The sequence below is a fragment of the Pelobates fuscus genome, chromosome 1 (genome assembly GCF_036172605.1).
Source record: "Pelobates fuscus isolate aPelFus1 chromosome 1, aPelFus1.pri, whole genome shotgun sequence".
Lineage (NCBI taxonomy): Eukaryota > Metazoa > Chordata > Amphibia > Anura > Pelobatidae > Pelobates > Pelobates fuscus.
In genome coordinates this window covers 73,077,479-73,099,886 of record NC_086317.1, presented here as the reverse complement: position 1 = coordinate 73,099,886, position 22,408 = coordinate 73,077,479, and positions in this window count along the sequence as shown.

The following is a 22,408-nucleotide window of genomic DNA, read 5'->3' as shown; positions in this document are numbered from 1 at the left end:
ACACATTCCATGTTTGGCAGCCGTCAGCAGGTTTACCCAATGCACAGTGTAGGTGATATACCTGCCCTCACCATGCTTTGCAGACCAGGTATCAGTGGTCAGATGGACCCTTGCCCCAACACTGTGTGCCAGACATGCCATTACTTCCTTTTGCACAATTAAGTACAGGTTGGGGATTGCCTTTTGTGAAAAGAAATTCCGTCCGGGTACCTTCCACTGCGGTGTCCCAATAGCCACACATTTTTTGAACGCCTCAGACTCCACCAGCTTGTATGGTAAAAGCTGGCAGGCTAATAGTTCAGACAAGCCAGCTGTCAGACGCTGGGCAAGGGGGTGACTTTCTGACATTGGCTTCTTACGCTCAAACATGTCCTTGACAGACACCTGACTGTGGGCAGATGAGTGGGAACTGCTCAAGGCGAGAGACGGAGTGGCGGATGGTTGAGAGGGGGCAAGGAGGACAGCAGTGGTTGACGTGGCTGAAGATGCTGGACCAGGAGGAGGATGGCGGCTTTGAGTTTGTGTGCTGCTTGTACTCATGTGTTGATCCCATAGGCGTTTGTGATGTGCGATCATGTGCCTACGCAAAGCAGTTGTACCTAGGTGGGTGTTGGACTTCCCACGACTCAGTTTCTTTTGGCACAGGTTGCAAATGGCATCGCTGTTGTCAGAGGAAGACACAAAAAAAAAAATTCCACACTGCTGAGTTCTGCAATGACGGCATTCTGGTGGTGGACACAGCATGCGTTGATTGGCGTGCTGTCGGGCTGACCCCGGGTGCCGATGCATGCTGTCTGACTGTGCCACTAGCTCCTTGCGATGACCTCCCCCTGCTTCCAACTCGTCTCCTCTTCCTCTCTGTCTCCCCATCTGAACTTTCGCCCTGTTCTTCTTCTTGCCGAGCTGGCACCCACGTGACATCCATGGACGCATCGTCATCATCAACCGCTTCACTTGTATCTGACAACTCAGCAAAGGAAGCAGCAGCGGGTACAACATCATCATCATCACACCGTGCGTCCATGTGTGTAATGCTGCCTGACTGAGACATATCCCTGTTATCTACATCCTCTGGCAATAATGGTTGCGCATCACTCATTTCTTCAAACGGATGTGTAAATAACTCCTCTGACAGATAAAGTGAAGTGGCTGTGGTGCTAGTGTTGGTGGTGGCGGCAAGCGGTGAGTGGTATCTTGAGAGGTACCCGAAGCTAAGCTGGAGGAGGATGGTGCGTCAAGGTTCCGAGCGGAAGCTGTAGAAGATTGGGTGTCCTGTGTTAGCCAGTCAACTATGTCCTCAGAACTTTTCAAGTTCAGGGTACGTGGCCTCTGAAAATTGGGCATTATTCTAGGGCAAAAGGGAATCACAGCACCACGACCACGATGGCCCCTGCGGGGTGGCCTGCCTCTGCCTGTCATTTTTTTGGGATTAGTGGTACTATGCGTGCAAGCTACTGTGAGACCAGATATGAGTGGCAATGTGCACTGGCAGAGGTTGGCGGAGTACACGCTGTAGGCCTGACACACCCGCTTGAAGACAACTAACTACTATTCAATCTATAACAGTGAAAAAAGTTTTTTGGTTTTAAATGCACGCTATTGTGACACCAGATATGAGTGTCAATGTGCACTGGCAGAGGTTGGCAGAGTACACGCTGTAGGCCTGACAGAGCCGCTTGAAGACAACTAACTACTATTCAATCTATAACAGTGAAAACATTTTTTTTGTTTTTAAATGCAAGCTATTGTGACACCAGATATGAGTGGTGGCACTGGGCAAGTGGGCACAGTATCCACTGTGAGCCTGACACAGAAGCTGGCAGGCAGGCAGGCAACTGCAATTAGATTACATACACACAAAAAAAAAGAGCAGACTGATATTCTAGCCCTAAAAAGGGCTTTTTGGGTGCTGTCTTTACAGCAGAGATCAGATGGGTCCTTCAGGACTGTAGTGGACACTGAATACAATACATTTCCCTATCTAATGAGCAGCAGCTACACTTTCCCTCCTCTGTCTAAGAATGCAGCTTCAGAATGAATCTAAAATGGATGCTGTACAGGAGGTGGGAGGGTCTGGAAGGGAGGGTCTGCTGCTGATTGGCTGGAATGTGTCTGCTGACTGTGAGGCACAGGGTCAAAGTTTAGTCAATGATGATGAATAGGGGGCGGATCGAACCGCGCATGTGTTCGCCCGCCGTGGCGAACGCGAACACACTATGTTCGCCAGGAACTATTCGCCAGCGAACAGTTCGGTACATCACTACATATCTTATTCTGGACATTTACCTGCCCTTCTTTATTATAAAAGTACATGAATTTGTAATATATTCAGCTGTGTGTGGTCAACATAGATAATATATACCATGAAACTGAGGAATCATAGATGGACCTATCAAACTATATAGAAATAATATGTTTGAAAAAATAGACTGAAACAAGTTATTTTAGAGCGAATGCAGTGGTGTATTTTAAATGTATGCTGTCCTAGGCATGACGGCACCCCTAATTTAAATTTACCACACCCCTTCCTGTCAAGGCACACCTCTTCCTGTTAAAGACTAAGACACATTTTGACATACACACAGGCACAGCCACTTACTGACTGGCACACACTTTTAGATACACTGACATACACTCACTGGCAGACACACATACTCACACACTCACTGATTTGACACAATCTGACAGACACACAATTACTGATTTGACAAATCTGACAGACACACACAATCACTCAGACACACACTGACACATGCACTGAAATACACGCACACACTCACTGACAGACACACATACACTGACAAACATACATTGACAGACATACACACACACTCACAGACACAGACTGATAGACGTACACACACATTCACTGACAGACACACACATTGACAGACGTACACACACATTTACTGACAGACATACAAATTCACTCACAGAAACACACATACTCCCTCACAGAAACACACATCCACTGACAAACAAACTCACTGACAGACATGCTCACACATATAAACACACATTCACTGACAGACAGACACATGCATACACACTCACTGACACACACACACACACACTGACATACAAACACACTTAGACAGACACGCACAAATAGACAGACAGACATACACACACATTCATTGACAGTCAAACAAACTTACTGACAGATACACTCCCTCAGACACACTGACAGATATAACAACACATTCACTGACAGATAAACACACACACTGACAGACTGACATACACATGCACTGAAATACACATACACATTTCCCCCTAACATTTACAAATAATTATTTACTTTTATTTTAGTTTAAGTCCATCCAGCCTCCCTACGTTTGGGAGAGCTAGGTGGATTTTTACCTGGGGTCAAGTGGCGCTGCTGGGCTGGCCGCTGGGCGGACAGGCATGCCGGATGGAGGTCAGGCAGACATGCAGGATGGAGGACGGACAGGCAAGTGAGTGCGCAAAATAGGCTTAGAGGGAGCTGTGATCTTCCTGCTCAGCTCCCTCGCGCGCCACTTAGTGATGACCTAACATTCCGGCTCCCGGCATCATTGCAGGTCGCGTTAGGGAGCTGAGCTAGAAGAGCTCAGCGCTCCCTCGCCACCTGTCTATAAAATAAACTGCCTGGGCGTCCTGGGGAGGCTCAAGGGTGGCCAGCCGGCCAACTCTTGGACGTCCCATAAGGCAGAAAACAAGGTATTTGCCAGGGCACTTGGGGGGGAGGGCAGCGTTTTTTGCCACCCCCTGGAAAGTGCTGCCCAAGGCAAATGCCTTGTTTGCCTTGCGCTATATACAGCACTGAGCTAAGGAATATTAATATAAATCAAGATACATACTTTAGTATCCAGGCACTGAAGGGCTAATTTCTTCCTGAGTTTAACCCCTTAAGTACCAAACTTCTGGAATAAAAGGGAATCATGACATGTCACACATGTCATGTGTCCTTAAGGGGTTAAACAACTAGTAGGGCAAGTTCATTGGAGCTTGTGAATAGTTTATAATCCATGAAATCTGTCCCAAAAATAGAAAATTAATTAGGAAGACTCTAAAAGAATCCTTACGATGTGTCCAATTTAAAGGTAGATATCTGGAGGAAGCAATTGGAGAAATTCCAAAAGCTTCTTAAAAATCCAATTAAGGGGACTTTCTAACTTCTCTTGAATTTACACCATTGAATGAAATATTGAAAATCCCATATAACGTATTTAATGGGGAAAGGGATAGGAACTAAGAATATCAGAAAAGCTGTGGCAAGAAGAAAAGGGGGTAACCCTGAATAGAAAGGTACTTGCCTACAGGTGTCAGTTATTTAAAACATAACATTTAATAAATTTGTTGAAAATCTTGCTGTTGAAAATAAACAAACAAACCAAAAATGATTACTAAATTCTAAAACTATCAATAGTATAGACCAAAAAACAAAAAAACAAATGTATAAAGAAAACGGAAAAAAATAATATTAAAGGAAAAAGACTAATATAGAATAATCCAATATAAGATATATGTAAGATAAATTATTATTATGTTATTATTTATATAGCGCCAACAAATTCCGCAGCGCTTTATAGTGGGTGGACGAACAAACATGTAGCTGTAACCAGACAAGTTGGACACACAGGAAGAGAGGGAGGACATAATGCAAGAGATATAGGCAGGACATATGTATGACTTCAAGAAGAGCCACCTTACCGGCAATACGCGTGTCGGGGCTCTGCTCTACACTATACTCTATAATGATTACTTTAAGACAGTGATGGCGAACCTTTTTGAACGAGTGCTAAAACTGCAATACATGCCAACACGGCAATTAAACCTGAAAACTAAGCAAGTGCACTGGATTGTGTATTTTGTATGTTGTATATATTGGCCCCAGCAGCACCCTATAATGTATGCATGTTCAGGTGTGGTTTCATTTATATATTTGGGAGTCCAGGCCAACACCTTGCTTTTGCACCCCTCCCTGTCACAGGTGCCTCATATTAGAATCCTATTTAGCCTTGACCTGCAGAGAGTCCCATGAGGAAGTAGTTCCCAAGTAAGTGGATTGATCTCATAAGAGCAGACATTAGGCTGCTAGAGGAGGACTTTGCAAGAATGGGGTACATTGACATTGTGGCAGGCATAAGCAATATATGCTCATATATTGTGACTGAACTCTCATTTTTTGTTGCCTAGATGGGGTGGTTTTAAATAAAACAATTACAGTCTGTGAGATTTTAAATCATTGTTTAGTGGATAAGTGAGTGCGCTGTATTTTTTATTTTGTATGTTGTGTGTGTGAATATATATATATATATTTTTTTTTTGTTGTATGTTTTGTATGTTTTGTGTGTGTGTGTGTGTATATATATACAATATATATATTTATTTATTGTATGTTTTGTGTGTATATATATATATATATATATATATATATATATAAAAATATTATTTTTTCTTAAATGAGTGATAGAAGTAGGTAATTTATATATACAGTGAGGGAAAAAAAGTATTTGATATTGAATGTTTGCCCACTGACAAAGAAATAATCAGTCTATAATTGTAATGGTAGGAGTATTTTAACAGTGAAAGACAGAATAACAAAAAGAAAAAAAAATCAAGAAAAAACGCATGTCCAAAAAGTTATACATTTGTTTGCATATCAATGAGTGAAATAAGTATTTGATCCCTTATCAGTCAGCAAGATTTCTGGCTCCCAGGTATCTTTATACAGGTAACTAACAGAGATTAGGAGCACTCTCTTAAAAGGAGGATCTTGTTAATGATCTCAAGACAGCTGGGACTATTGTAACCAAAAAACAATTGGTAACACTCTACGCCATAAAGGACTGAAATCCTGCAGCGCCCACAATGTCCCCCTGCTCAAGAAAGCACATGTACAGGCCTGTCTGAAGTTTCCAATGAACATGTGAATAATTCAAAGGAAAACTGGGTGAAAGTGTTGTGGTCAGATGAGACCAAAATCGAGCTCTTTGGCATCAACTCAACTCGCCGTGTTTAGAGGAGTAGGAATGCACCGCATCAAAGGGATGATGGATGGGGCCATGTTCCATCAAATCTTGGGTGAGAACCTCCTTCCCTCAGCCAGGGCATTGAAAATGGGTAGTGGATGGGTATTTCAGCATAACAATGATCCAAAACACACAGTCAAGGCAACAAAGCAGTGGCTCAAGAAGAAGCACATTAAGGTCCTGGAGTGGCCTAGCCAGTCTCCAGACCTTAATCCCATCTAAAATCTGTGGAGGGAGCTGAAGGTTCGAATTGTCAAATGTCAGCCTGAAAACCTTGAAGGCTTGAAGAGGATCTGCAAAGAGAAGTGGGACAAAATCCCTCCTGAGATGTGTGCAAACCTGGTGGCCAACTACAAGAAACGTCTGACCTCTGTGATTGCCAACTAGGGCTTTGCCACCAAGTACTAAGTCGAAGGGGTCAAATACTTATTTCACTCATTGACATGCAAATCAATTTATAACTTTTTTTGATATGCGTTTTTCGGGAATATTTTTATTGTTATTCTGTCTCTCACTGTTAAAATACACCTACCATTAAAATTATAGACCGATCATGTCTTTGTCAGTGGGCAAACATTCAAAATCAGCAGGGGATCAAATACTTTTTTCCCCTCACTGTATATATATCTATGTATATATATATATATATATATATATATATATATATATATATATATATATATATATATATATATATATATATATATATATATATATATATATATATACATATACAGTGAGGGGGAAAATATTTGATCCCCTGTTGATTTTATAGGGGGATATATATATATGTTAGCCATAGCTTTTTGGATACAATGTAATTTCTATTCTCATTGATTCACACTCCCAAAGTTACATTGCCAAACAAACAGTACTTTTCATGTACTTGGGATGGGATGTTAGATATTATTTTTTCTACTAGTTTATATATAACTTTTTGTCTTCTGTAAAATCTCAAGACATTAACATTTTAATGAATTTTTCCAGCTTGCTGAGCTGAGTTTTGTAATCAATGGCACCTATGGACGTTGCGATAGGAAATTGCAAAAGGACAATTAGAATGACTTCTAAAAAAAAAAAAAAATCCTCTGTTATTAATTAGAGTAATGATTAACTGCCAGTCATGTTTACCGGCAACACAGTCCAGATTTACCCGATAAAGTGTTAAAGTGCATTAACTCTATGCTGCAATGCAATATTGACAAAGGCTTCTTTGAAGTGAAATCTGAAGGATAGGCTTTGTTAGGTGCACAAACAAGTTCATAATAAACACAGTCAGTCAACAAAAATAGAACGGACACACAAAATAGGATTCATTAAAAGTCCAGCTACATCATGCATGAGAAATAGTTATAGATCATTAATTCTGATATAAATACAGGAGACATACCCAGTCACACAGAGACAAGAAGTTCACAATTAATTAGTAACGTTTGTGAAATCCACAGAGGAAAGTCACCTACATTAAATTTTCTCCATAAAACAAGGTTTTATGTAAATTATATGCAAATGTAACTGGAATACTTATGGCAGTAGTAAATGATCACATTTTCAAAAAATACCCACAAGTCAGCAAGATCTGATTTAAAAACTTCTTAGACCTTCTATAACAATTGAAAAAAAATTTTTTTATCCTTAATGTTGCAAGGTAATTCCAACTAGACTTGTGCATTTGGTTGCAAAAAGATTGTGATTTGCCTGAATTTTGGACAATCAATGATTTGTTTTAATTCTGTAACTCCGAATCATGAATCGAACAAAACAAGGAATGAATGAGCAGTTTTTATTGTTTCGTGATTCGGAGCTCATGGAAAAAAAGAAGATTGATGGTTATGGAACTAAATTTTGATATAATTCACAAATCGAGTGAGAAGTGACCAATAGGGAGAAAAAAAGGAGGAAAAGTAAAACAAAACAAACAAACAAACAAATATATATATATATGTATTTTAAATTTGTGCGTGTTCCCCATGTGCTCAGCTTTATATATACAGACTTTAAAAATGTAGCAGAGTATAATGCAATTTCAGATTTTATTTTGTAATTTGAATTTAAGAATGTTAAATTCTTGAAAATTAAAAACTTTTGTTTTCACAACGATGTATTTGTGAAATACAGTATCTTGACTACTGCGCACATACCTTTTGGGCTTATTATATCTTGGATACTTTTAATAAAAAAATATGAAATGACGCTTTCATTCAGCAGTTTAGTAAACAATAAGATCGGATGGAATTTACTGCCTAGAAGATAAAAAGATTAATTAAACTTTTTTTTTTTTAAATTCTATCTTGAAGGATAGGATTCATTATCTTGAGTTTTTCTACAGAATACAAGTAGTCATTTTCAGATATTTGCATCTAATATTTGCATTTAAAAATTACATATTTCCTTTTCTTTTATTTAATCATACAGTTCTTGGGTTCCTGACATTACTCAGGATAGTAAACCAATGAAGAAACTTGTAGGTGCATAGTATTTAGTTATGATACAAAAATAGTACAGGTTCCATACAGAACATGATGCCAATTATAACATTCATAGAATGCTGAATTATTATTTACATTGATATTTCTGATTATACAGTGAGGCTTAATCATTAAATTCAGAATTGTACCAAATTAAAATATGAATAGCAAAATCAAGAGTAAAATAGCAGAAATAAAAAATATTCTTCAAGTCATATATAGGCATAGCTTAGCTTTTTTTAGTTGGAATTTTTACTCTTCTGATTAAAGAGGTAGAGCTTAATACACATATAGAGAGGATGCAACAGAATGGGGCATAACCCCTATTATAATATATACAAAGGTAAGGAAAATAGCATCCTAAAAAAAACCTTAAAGGGGCAATATAGTCACCAAAACAATGTTGGCTTAATTAAGCAGTTTTCGTGTCAAGATCATGCCCCAGTAGTCTTGTAACCGCAGCCGGTTCCCCTATTTACCACTATAATGTCTTAAAGCATAGAATTTAGAAGGGCTAAGATATCTTAGCCAAAATAGTATATAGTTAGTAAGAGTTCCTCTATTTAAAATATATAAATAATTGAGAATACAATATAAAATAGGGATTATCTTGGAAGCAATAAGGTTTTGTCTTTTTAAATATTTTATTAAATAAAAATATAAATATGGACATATAAAATCCATTACAATAATTAATAGCAGAGTTTATAAGATTAAAGTATAAGCTTGTGATATCAGTAACATAGAATAACATACCCTCCTGAACATGTCAACCTCTCTCAGTCTTGATAAAATGGAGCAGTGTCTCTGTCTCCAAAATCTCTCCTTATTTCCTAATATTAATAAGTACACATATTTATACCTTAGATGTTCAGTTAGGTCATTTTAGGACCTACCTTAACTTGGCAAAGATACAAGGCCATAACTTGGTAATTCACATGGGAGCATCTTATCTATGTTTAGACTAAAACATAAGCGTCCACATGATGTGGGAAATTCCCTGACTTGGGGAATTACATTAACCTAGGACAAGATGGTGTCCTAAAGTCTGAAAACCATATTCACTGAATATGTGTAAGAGGTCATTTATTAAAGAAACATTGTATGAAAAACAATATCTTCGATTTCTAACAACTTGCCAGTTTGCAAAATATCTTAAAGACTAAGTACACAGTTTAAGAAATACAACTTTTCATTCTAAAACGTGTAATATTTCCATATGCCCATAACACAGACTTTCCAAACACTTCCTGTAAAGTTTCATGTAATGTACAATTTCTTTATTTCACTTTTTTAAAAATTTAGAATTTCTTATCTCCTGCTCTGTTGATAGCTTGCTAGACCCTACAGGAGCCTCCTGTGTGTAACTAAAATTAAATTTACAGAGCAAGAGATAAAGACTTTTAAATTAAGTTACATCTGATTGAAAATGAAACCATTTTGTTTTTATGCAGGCTGTGTCAGTCACAGCCAGGGGAGGTGTGGTTAGGGCTGCATGGACAGAAACAAAAGGAACTTAACTCCTACATTGCAGTGAATTGAGCTTCAGAGGCATGATCTATAAACCGAAACTGCTTCATTAAACTTAATATATTATTGTTGACTATAGTGTCCCTTTAACTTTAATTATTATTTGCTAAAAACCTGGGGTGAAACTGTGTGCAGAAAAATAAATATTAGATACACGTGTTCACTCCAATCTGCCACTAATGCCAGTATGTCAGGGAATGCAACACAATCATTTATAACTTGTTAAAATATAGTATGAGAAATATTCTGTTATCTCACTGCTACAAAGTAAATTCTAATCACCATGTAGTGTTGATGTGCGAATAGCTCGAAAGAGTTCCCAAGAAATTGCTGAAAACTTAGCAGAAATAGACATAATTCCTTCCATGTCAGATACAAATTAATCCCTCAACATGCATGAGAGAGGTCTAGAAAATAGATTTTTTTTGTGTGTGCAGATATAGGTAACAATCTTGCTTGTTATATACTGTAAGTTATGCACGTAATTTACAAATATATATTTTGTTGTTGTTTTTATTTATGTTCATGTATCGTGTGAAAACTAATATGTAGAGACAAATCATTCATGGTTTTAAAACAACAATTGGATGGATTAAATAAAAAGAACAGACTCACTTTAATTTTATTTCAGGGTTATTCACTAAAGTGATAATTCAAAGTAAATTCAAAGGGAAATTTTTTAATTTAAGGCCAAACAAGATGAAATCGAAGCTTAGATGACTTGGAAAATTTTTCCAGTTCGGCTTTTTTTTACCTTGAATTTAAAATTAATTTTGAATTCTTACTTTAGTGACTAAATCTGTCAATGATTATATTATTCATATGTAATTTTACTTATCACTTACTGTGACATCATTAATCAGAATGATTATTCCATGTGGTGAATTTTATTTTTACAAAACATATTGAATTCAATGCTAAAAAATATAGAATGGATTTTCACTGTAATATAAAAATACAGTTTTGACACTCTTTTGTTTAGCCAAATTGATAAAAGGAATGGAGCATTTGAGTTACGAAGAAAGGTTAAAAAATGTAGATCTCTTTAGTTTGGAAAAACGGCGCCTGAGAGGGGATATGATAACATTATACAAATATATTCGGGGCCAGTAAAAACCATTATCTGGAAATCTATTCATAAACAGGGCTATACATAGGACATGAGGTCACGTATTCAACCCTTTAAGACCGGAGCGCGTACTATTACGTCCTTTTTAAAGCGGCTCTAAACGCCGCAGGGCGTAATAGTACGCCCTCTGGTTTTTCCTTACTTACCCGGTCGCCGGCGGTCCCACGCCGGCGATCGCGGTTCGGGGGACTCCCAGGGAGCCCTCCGCAGCAGATCTTCCTCCTCCGGTCCCCCCCGGCCATGTGAGAGTGAGGTCCTTGCGAGGACCTCACAATCACATGGCCGGGATAGCTGGCTTCTGTATTGCCAGCAGGGGGACTAACTGTAATGACAGTTGGTCCACCTGCTGGCTGAAAATAAAATAAAATAATGTTAAAAGTGTAAAAAAAAAAATATATATACTTAGATCATATATATATTATATATATATGATCTAAGTATATATATACACATATACATACACACACACATACACTGTCTAGGCGTATTTTAATATTAATATATATATAATTGTATATATATATTAATATCAAATTACATGTAGACTGATACTGATTAAATATATATATATATAATTATTGTTATATATATATATATATATATATTTATATATAATATAAAAAAAATATATAAATACATAAAAAAAATAAAAAAATAATTAAAAATAAAATATAAAAAAATATATAGATGTGTTTTATTTCGTTCTAACTGTATTGTGATATTAATATATATATTTATATCAAAATACACGTAGAACGAAATAATATATATATCTATATACATAAATATATACGTATATATCACTATATATATACCTATATATAAATAAAAATATTTAAAAAAAATTATATATATATAAATATATATATACGTATATATACACATATGTATATATATACATATATTAATTCTACACATATATTTATGTAATAATTTTACATAATTAGGTATCCTAATTAATTACAATTAGCGGAACCTGCCTGACAACCCATGCCGAATGTATAGGGAATTTAATTTGCTAGCACTATATTTAACCCTATAACTTTCCAAGACACCATAAAACCTGTACATGGGGGGTACTGTTTTACTCGGGAGACTTCGCTGAACACAAATATTAGTGTTTCAAAAATGTATTACAACGATGATATCGCCAGTAAAAGTGAAGTTTTTTGCATTTTTCACGCACAAACAGCACTTACACGGACAATATTATTGCTGCAATACTTTTTACTGTTTTGAAACACCAATATTTGTGTTCAGCAAAGTCTCCTGAGTACAACAATACCCCTCATGTACAGGTTTTATGGTGTTTTCAAAAATTACAGCGTCAAATATAAGGCTTGTGTTTCATTTTTTTCACATTAAAATTCACCAGATTGCTTACGTTGCCTTTATGACCCTATGGTAGCCCAAGAATGAAAATTACCCCTATGATGGCATACTATTTGCAATAGTAGACAACCCAAGGTATTGCAAAAGGGGTATGTCCAGTCTTTTTTAGTAGCCACTTAGTCACAAACACTGGCCAAAATTGGCGGGTTTTGCATTTTTCACACACAAACAAATACTAACGCTAATTTTGGCCAGTGTTTGTGACCAAATGGCTACTAAAAAAGACTGGACATACCCCATTTGCAATACCTGGGGTTGTCTACTATTGCAAATGGTATGCCATTATGGGTGTAAATTTAATTCCTGGGCTACTATACAGTCTCAAAGGCAACGTAACCAATCTGGCAAATTTCAATTTCAAATGTAACACGCTATATTTGACCCTGTAACTTCCCAAAACACCATAAAACCTGTACATAGGGGGCACTGTTTTACACGTGAGACATCGCTGAATACAAATATGTGTATTGTATTGCAGTAAAAGCAAACAGTATTGTGACATCCACAGTTAAAATGTCACGTAGAACTAAACAAATTTAAAAAATTCTTATTTTCTCCCATTTTTTTATATTTTTTTTATATTAAATTATGTTCCATATCTAAATATTTGATGTTAAATGAAAGCCCTGTTTCCCCTGAATAAAATGATATATAATAAGGGGGCTTGCATTTAATATGAAAGAGGTGAATTACGGTTGGACAGACATATAGCGCAAATGCCAGGTTTTGTTTACGTTTTGTTCTGTTCACAACTTGTACATTTGGCTGCGGTCTTAAGGGGTTAAGCTGGAAGAAAGGAGATTTAATCTAAGGTAAATAAACATTTTTTTTTATAGTAAGAACTATAAGGATATCGAATTCTCTGCCTGAAGAGGTGGTTTTATCAGAGTCCATACAGATGTTTAAACAGCAATTGGATAAATACTTGCAAAAAACACACAGGGATATAATTTCTAATTAGTGGGGTAATAGCTGCTTGATCCAAGGAGATATCTGACTGCCATTTTGGGGTCAAGAAGGAATTTTTTCCTAGTTTGTTGCAAAATTGGATCAACAGCAAAAACATATGTGAGGAAGGCCGAACTTGATGGACGCAAGTATCTTTTCAGCTATGTAACTATGTAACATATTCAAACTCTGTGTGACTATAGAAATCTGATACTCATCAAATATAACTACTCTAGAGGCAAACAAGCTAGTTGCATGTCAGTTTGGTCAATGAATTGCCTTATAGTCTTGCAGCAACAATGAAAAAAAAAGTTGAATATGAATTATTTGATGTAGTATTACTAGTGTATGCATTTCTCTCTATGTATATGAGCATCATAGTCAGTAAAGCATTTAGTATACTGTGAGCATGGTTACAAGCATGTCTAGATAATCCCCAAAAATGTGCTAGTCTGAGGTTATTTAGATTTAAAAGTAGACGTGGGTGTCCTTTAGACCCTTAATTACATCACTAAATCAGAAGACCCCGTTTATTCTTGCTGATAAATTTAAAGGTGTTTTTTTTTGTTTTTTTCAATATCTTTCCAGGACTTAACAAGAAGATCGAGTCTCAGAGAGAAGAATTTTTTTTAATGTTAACAAATAAGACACTATCTCAAGATCGTGACCGGTGTATAGTCGCCATATGGGCTGGCGGAACCTTGGACAAAAACCCCCCACATACCTAACCCAATAACACACTGACACCTGGTATATGGGAAAATTTGTCCACAGCTTTATTAAATAATTTATAATATATACGATAATATTGCTTTAAATAAGTTAACATATAAACATGGGTCATTGCCCCCACCTTCCGCCCCTCTCATCCGTATCCTTCTTTTTAATAGAGGGCAATGACCCCCAACATAACAAATACAAATATGTAACGACATTTTCCAACCTCGCCAACTTGAACCGAACAAGTGCCAACCATAAGTAACCATGGCAGGGGTATACCCGGATACCCCTGCCCCACCAGGTTCTGAGCCACCTCCAGGACTCGAAACCACCATTGACCATAATTCCAATTTTTTCCATGTTCCTCACGTTCCTCATAGGGAGCCTATGTCCTCTCTCTCAGCTCCCTATCCCGCCGCTGTGAAAAAACGGGAAACTCTTATCTAAACACAAATATATAGGGAGGGTGGGCGGGACAAACTAAACCGGGTAGGAAATTAGAAGTGAACCTCACAAAATGGCTCCTCCCTTAAATAGCCAATCCCACATATCCCATAACCCACCTGTCCTGTCTGTTCCTCCTGGGCCCGCCTCCTAACCCCTGTCAAGGCCCTGTTCCGCTTAAGCTGTGCTTTGGCTACATGGGGCTACATGACCGGTGTATAGTCGCCATATGGGCTGGCGGAACCTTGGACAAAAACCCCCCACATACCTAACCCAATAACACACTGACACCTGGTATATGGGAAAATTTGTCCACAGCTTTATTAAATAATTTATAATATATACGATAATATTGCTTTAAATAAGTTAACATATAAACATGGGTCATTGCCCCCACCTTCCGCCCCTCTCATCCGTATCCTTCTTTTTAATAGAGGGCAATGACCCCCAACATAACAAATACAAATATGTAACGACATTTTCCAACCTCGCCAACTTGAACCGAACAAGTGCCAACCATAAGTAACCATGGCAGGGGTATACCCGGATACCCCTGCCCCACCAGGTTCTGAGCCACCTCCAGGACTCGAAACCACCATTGACCATAATTCCAATTTTTTCCATGTTCCTCACGTTCCTCATAGGGAGCCTATGTCCTCTCTCTCAGCTCCCTATCCCGCCACAAGCTCAGACCTTGACCCCTTAAGCTGTCTGAGCTCCGCCACCCCGAAGAAGGAACGCCCTCTGCATCCCTTCCTGCAGACCCAAGTTCAGCAGGTCGTAACCCACTGCCGAAAGGTGTACACCGTCCGAGCGGTAATACCCGTCCAACCCCTCCTCCAGTTCCTGGTGCCTTACCACCACTCCCCCCAGTTTCCTGACAAAACTCGCCATCAGGCTGTTCACCTTACCCCTGCATCTATCAATGGCTACCGGGTCCCGGGCGTAACGCCACCGCCGCCTCGGAACAATCTCAGACCATACCAGCATCACCCCGGGAAGCAGATCAACCAACCGGTTAAGATCCATTTTACCAGCCTCCGCTGCGGGGTGAGGCCCAGGTCATTACCGCCTGCATGCAAAACTAGCATATCCGGCCGCGCCCCGCCTGCGACCATACCAAATATTGCCCTGCAGACGTCCCCCCAGCAGAAGCCCCGATACCCCCACCAGCGCACTACGAGCTGGTCCTCCGGAAAGCCCAGCTGCTGGCCTCGAGCTCGAGCTGCAGCCCTCCGTCCAGCCCAGAAAATGAAGGAATGACCCACGATCCAAGCGACCCGGCCTGGGGAAGAAAGAAAACACAGGATAAAAACCACCCGTACCCCCCAGGCCGCCCCAATGCCCCTTAGTGTTCCAACAAACCCAAGCGTACATATGAGCGGAACCTAACAGATTCCCATCTCCCAATCCGCTTGACTACCTCATCCCCCAAACCTAGACGTGTGGCCTCCGTGGCCGCCCCAATACGAAAGGAGTGGGTACCGTATGTGCCGGCATCCAATCCCATCCGACCCAGACCCAGGCTGAAAACTTTCCGAAATTGGAAGCGAGAGAGCGACGAGCCATCCGCGTGGACCAACAGGGACCCGCCAACCGCGGGCCTCTGATCCAAATACTCCGACACCGCAGCTACTGGGCACAGTGCCGAGCCCGGCAGGGCCCCCAGCGTAACGTCCCGGCCCTTACCTTCCACATCCGTCTTGGACCTAGCCAAGTGCACTACCAGCTTCCCATCCAGTATACGTACCCCGGACACCTGTATGCCCCCCGTGGCCGCCCGGGTGTTGCTCACCAACTCCCCGACGCGGAACGCCCCAAAGAAAGCCAAAAGAAATGCCACACGGAATAGCGACACCTCAAATGCATTGAAACAAATGGAGGGCAGCGCCTGAACAAGCCCTTCCAGCACATGCACCGACACCGGGCGCCTAGCGTCGGGGGCCCTCCGAGCCCTCCGATACCCTTTGAGTGCTTGCCGGACAATAAACGCCTTGGTAAGGTCCGCTCCCCCATGGAGCTTGAACCAGAACGCCATTGCAGCCATGTTCCTGTCAATCACCGCCGGGGAGGCGCCCCCCGCCAGTAATTGAAAGGTAAACCACAAGAAGGCATCCAGAGGCGGCTCCCCTCGTACCCCTCGGCCCAGCCCGCCCCAGGAACGTTCCCATGAACTCCAGACCTTACTGTATGCGGCCCATGTGGCCGGTGCCAGCGAAGCCTTCACGAGTCCGCCAAGCAGGACGCTCCTAGCTGCCACATCTCGATCGGGCACGGCTGACCCCTGTCCTGGGCCTCCGGGGCCATCGTTCGAAACCGGGACCACTGAAAACGAGACAGAGCGTCAGCCACCTCGTTCAAGTACCCAGGCACATGGCGCGCGCGAAAGACCACATTCAGGGACATGCACAACAAAACAAAGCGCCGCAGCAGAGTCACCACCGGCCTCGATGCAGCAGACTGATTATTAACCGCGTGCACCACGGACATGTTGTCCGAGAAGAAAACTACCTTCCTGTCCCTCAACCGGTCCCCCCACAGCGCCAACGCCACCACCAGTGGGAACAGCTCCAGAAACGCCAGGTTACGCATGAGGGGGCTCTGCCCCCATGCCTCCGGCCACTTTTCTGCACACCAGCTCCCGCTGAAGTAGGCCCCAAAACCCACGCTACCCGACGCGTCGGTGTACAGCTCCAGCTCAGCTGTTGACACGCCCCCTTGCCGAAAGAACACCGTCCCGTTAAAGTCCCTGAGGAAGGTATCCCACACCCCCAAGTCCGCCCGCATGGACGAAGATACCCGGATGAAATGGTGAGGGGACCTAATCCCCGCGGTAGCCGCCGATAAGCTGCGGCTAAACACCCTACCCATGGGTATCACCCTACAGGCGAAATTGAGCATACCGACCAGTGACTGCAGTCGGCGCAAGGTCACTTTCCGTGCCCGACGCACCTCTGCCACCACGCCGCGCAAACCTTCCAGCTTTGCCAGCGGCAGCCGACATTCCCCCCGCACTGAATCTATCTCCAGACCCAGGAAACTAAGGCACTCAGTCGGGCCCTCAGTTTTATCCGCCGCCAGCGGCACCCCAAAGCAGCCCGCCACCCATTGAATAGTACCTAACAAGTGCTGGCACGCGGGAGATCCGGCCGGCCCCACACACAGGAAATCATCCAGATAGTGCACCACCGCTTTATCTCCCGCTTCCGTCCGCACCACCCACTCGAGAAATGAACTAAACTTCTCAAAGTAAGAGCACGAAATGGAACACCCCATGGGAAGGCACAAATCCACAAAGTAGCCCCCTTCAAAGAAGCACCCTAACAGGTGGTGACACGCCGGGTGCACCGGAAGCAACCTAAAAGCAGCCTCGATGTCCACCTTGGCCATCAACGCACCACGCCCGGCTCTCTTCACCAGCTCGACCGCCTGGTCAAATGATGCGTAAGAGACCGAGCATAGGTCCCTGTCAATGTCGTCGTTCACCGACTCCCCTTTAGGATAGGAAAGATGGTGAATGAGCCGAAACTTCCCTGTTTCTTTCTTGGGGACCACTCCGAGGGGAGAGACCCGAAGGCCCTCCAGTGGCGGGGCCACAAAAGGCCCCGCCATCCTACCCAACCGCACCTCCTTGTCCAGCTTCTCCCGAACCACCTCTGGAAACTCCACCACGGACTTGAGATTATGAGGGCACGCAGTGCCACCCCTCTCCCGAAAAGGAATGACAAACCCCTGCCCAAACCCCGCTCTAAGCAGCTCCGCGTCTGCCCTGTTACCGTAGCGGTTTAGCCAGGGCTCCATCGCGTCTAGTTTCACTGGGGTTAGCCCCCGAGGTAGTGGGAGACCCTCCGCCGCCAACCGCGGCAGAGGCTCCCGTCCCCCCGGACTTTCCTTTCTTGAAACAACGTTGGAGCCCATGAGCCCCACCGCAGCCCGAGCACTCGTGCTTGAAGCGGCAGGCTGCGCCCCACTTGCACTGGCCCTCATTAAAGAGCCAGCATAAGCCCTTCTGCGAGGCGGCCGACGAGGAGGACTGACCCTTAGCGCCAGCCGCGTGCTGAAAGGGCTGCGCCTTCTGCGCCATCATGAGCTTCATCCAGAGAGGCAGGTCCATCTGGTCCCACCGCATGCCCGGATTCGCCGCCAGCCGCTGCCGGAACTGCTCATCATACCGCCACCATGCCAATCCGCCATAGGTGCGGTATGCCTCCCATATGCCGTCCAAGTAGCAAAACAGGGACGAGCAGGAGCCCGGCGATTTTTCCCCGATTACGCTGGCCAGGATACAGAATGCCCTTAGCCAGTTACCAAAAGACTTCGGTATCTTGCGATACCTCCGCCGTTTCTCCTCCTCCTCTTTCTTTTCGTCCTTCTTGTCCTCCTCCTTGAGGTCAAGAAAGTCCTCCAAGGGAAGAAGCGAGAAGATCTCGCAAAATTCCCCCTTCCAGATTTTATCTTTCACTTCCTGCTTGAGGTGCACCCCCAGCGGGCCCGCAAAGGACACATACGCATGTTGCCTCGCTGCTTCCGTCACCCCACCCGTCAACTCCGCCCGTTCGCTTCCCGCCTCACCCACGCTGGAAGCCGACACAGCTTCCCCGCCCGCAACTGCCGCCGGGGTCCCTAGACCGGGCCCCGCCTCACCACCCCCTTGCGTCCACACCTGCCCTACGCTACCTTGTGTGCCACTCCCCGCCCCCAGTGAGTGGAGTAGTGACTGCAGTGTTTGTACTAGTGCACTGGACTGTAGTGATTCAGTAGACTCACCGGCCAAGCCCCTGGGGCCGATGACACCCGGGGCTGCGCAGTCCGTCACTGCTCGTCCAGGATGAACGCCATCCGCCGATGTCCCGCCAACCAGGGATCCCACCCGGTGCCTGGAAAACTCAGATGAGGAGCGACTCCGAGACCTGGAAAGAGGAGAAGAAGTCCTGGGCAAGGCGTACTGTTCCCCCACCACCTTCCCGTCCCGAACCGGGGAGCGCCTGCTAACCGCCAAAGCCTCCCGCCGGGTATCCTCCCGCCGTCGCGCCCCAAAGGCCCTGAGAGCCCTGCCACGTGGACTACGACTCCTACCGTCGCCTTTGGATGCCAACCCCCGTTGATGCAACCTGGGGGACCCGGACCCTGCCGAACTCCCTGACATTGCGCGCCTGCGCCGGGGCCTCCGTCTGCGTGTCCTGGGGGCCCTAACCGGCGAGGGGCTAGCACTACCCGACTCCGAACTAGACCCACCCTCCCCGCTTCCCGCCCCGCGCCCCAACCCCGCTGCAGCCCGACCTACCCCTGCACCTACGGAACCCGGATCAGGGACACCTCCCCCGGGGCCCTCCACGGACGCGGACGGTGACACCCCGCTCCCCGAGACAGTTATCCCCGACCGACCGGACCTCGGAGCCTTTTCTTTCCCCTTACCCTCTACCACCCTCCTAACATCCATCGAACCCGCAGGCACTACCTTCCGCCCCGCACGCGAACTACCGAGGGACCCCCCACCCTCCCCCACGGAAGCCCGCCCAGTCTGCACTCCGCGAGATCCCTTCGCAGCATCCCGCACCCCCCCCAGGGGCCCTCCGCCCGACCCCTGCTCCCCTTGGGCCGCTCGCCTACCCGCCCCCCCGTCCGCCCGCTCCCTGGAATCGGGCCTCACTCCCCGCCTGCCCACCACGCCAAGGGGACCCCCGGAAGGGGCACCTGCACTTGCCTGCTGTACGTTGGGCCCGTCGTGGACCGTCCCAGTCCGCGTGCTGCAGTCCACCGCCAAGACCGATGGGGGTGCCCTCCTGGGCCGAGACCCCGCCCCGCCAGGCCCCGCACCAGGCCGTCCGGCCGCCATTTTGGATCCCGCTCCGCGCACGGCCCCATCCGTGTTAGGGGGTGGTGCAGCGATGTCCAGGGCACCCGCCCGTCTCGACTCACCACGCCGAAGCCCCGGCCGCACACTGGGAGGCAGAGCCTCAACCAGGCAGCTCCTGGGCCTGCTACGACTTCCACTGGCTGTCTCCTGCACTCCCGTGCCACCGACCTCCGGTTCTCCTCCCGGGCTCAAACGCCTCGGGGGCCTCCTGGCCCTCGCCGGGCGTGAGTCTCCGGCCTCCTGTCCTGCCGCCGCAGCAAGGACCAGGCCCAGCTGGGCCTGCACCCAATCCGCTCCATGTTGCCGCGCCGCTGTCCTGATCCCCTCCAGAAGCTTCTCCACGATATCCATGGCCCTGCAGAGGAGACAAAAGAGAAACCCTACCCAGAAAGTATAGAGAGCACCGGGATGCACACAAACTAAACCGGGTAGGAAATTAGAAGTGAACCTCACAAAATGGCTCCTCCCTTAAATAGCCAATCCCACATATCCCATAACCCACCTGTCCTGTCTGTTCCTCCTGGGCCCGCCTCCTAACCCCTGTCAAGGCCCTGTTCCGCTTAAGCTGTGCTTTGGCTACATGGGGCTACAATAACATTTTACTTTAATCTCACAATCAATTGATCCATTATGACATATTAATGGATTAACTGGAAAAGGAATAGACATTTGTTATACTGCTTTATCTGTGTCTTTTAAAATAGCAGAATAACCTTATATGTTGACTTTGGAATGGAAGCTAGGTAAAGATTTCTCAGCTATCATTGTCTCTGACCTTTATTGACCTCTGTTGACATTTGTACATATTTTTTTCAGTGAAGATCCCCTTGTTAAAGATGTTAAGTAAAAGGATTGATTTTGCCCATATGGAAATCCTTAAAATCCCTACTGTATCCGTCATTAACATTTGACTCTCAGCAACATAACAACTTTGCATCTCCTGATCTCCATGTTGAGAGTAACTTATAACTGCAGCAATTTGCATTGTAAGAAATGTAACTTACATCCAAATTATGCTACAGGATATGCGTTTTTGCTCATTTAAATTTTTTGTGTGCATATTTTTAATGCATTATTTATGCATTTAGGGAAACCATAGGACTATAGCTACATGCTAACAACCAAACAACATACTCATATTAATTAGGCCAATAAATAATTTTAACATTGTACATGCCCCCATTCTGACTTGTGTATTCCTCTTAATTAACATACAGGCCTTGATTTAAAGAGACACTTTAGGAACCATAACAACTTCATCTAATTTATGGTGCCAGGAGCCCCGCGACTCTTACTTTAAGAGGTAAAACCATTCTCAAAAGGTTTAACCCCAAAGGGAACCTCCAGTATCGATCTCAGTCAGCTGATTTTTTTGAGCCAATCAATGACTCCCCATTCACAAAACTGGTTTGGAAAGGGTATGTTTCATTTTTAGAAAAATAACTTTTTTCCAATTAAAAGTCTCTTGCTGCCATTCTCCATTCCTTGTTACTTTTCCTGATAAAACGAAGTTATTGTCCTTCAATATGGGGGGAAAAACCAGCGCCCTATCAGCCATTTCCATATGCGTTTGCAGAAGTTGATTACAATCAGAGGTATTTGAAAAAAGGGGGAGCTGCAGCAGTAGGAATTTTAAATTATTATTTTTTTAATTTAGAATACTTTTACTACTTTTGAAACAACTTTGAAGCGAGAGCTGAGTGACCACTGGCCAATTTGATCAGATACTGACACCTTAATAATTAAATTGAAGAGCAGGGAAACCCAACTTAAAATTGAAGAAGACTATGTGCTTGCTTAGCGTTGGGAATTCCCTGTGACAGAAAACACTATCTCAGTAGTCTGTGGACATGGAAATAGCTTCCAGGCAACCAGGACAACAGTATGAAGGCAGATGAGATTT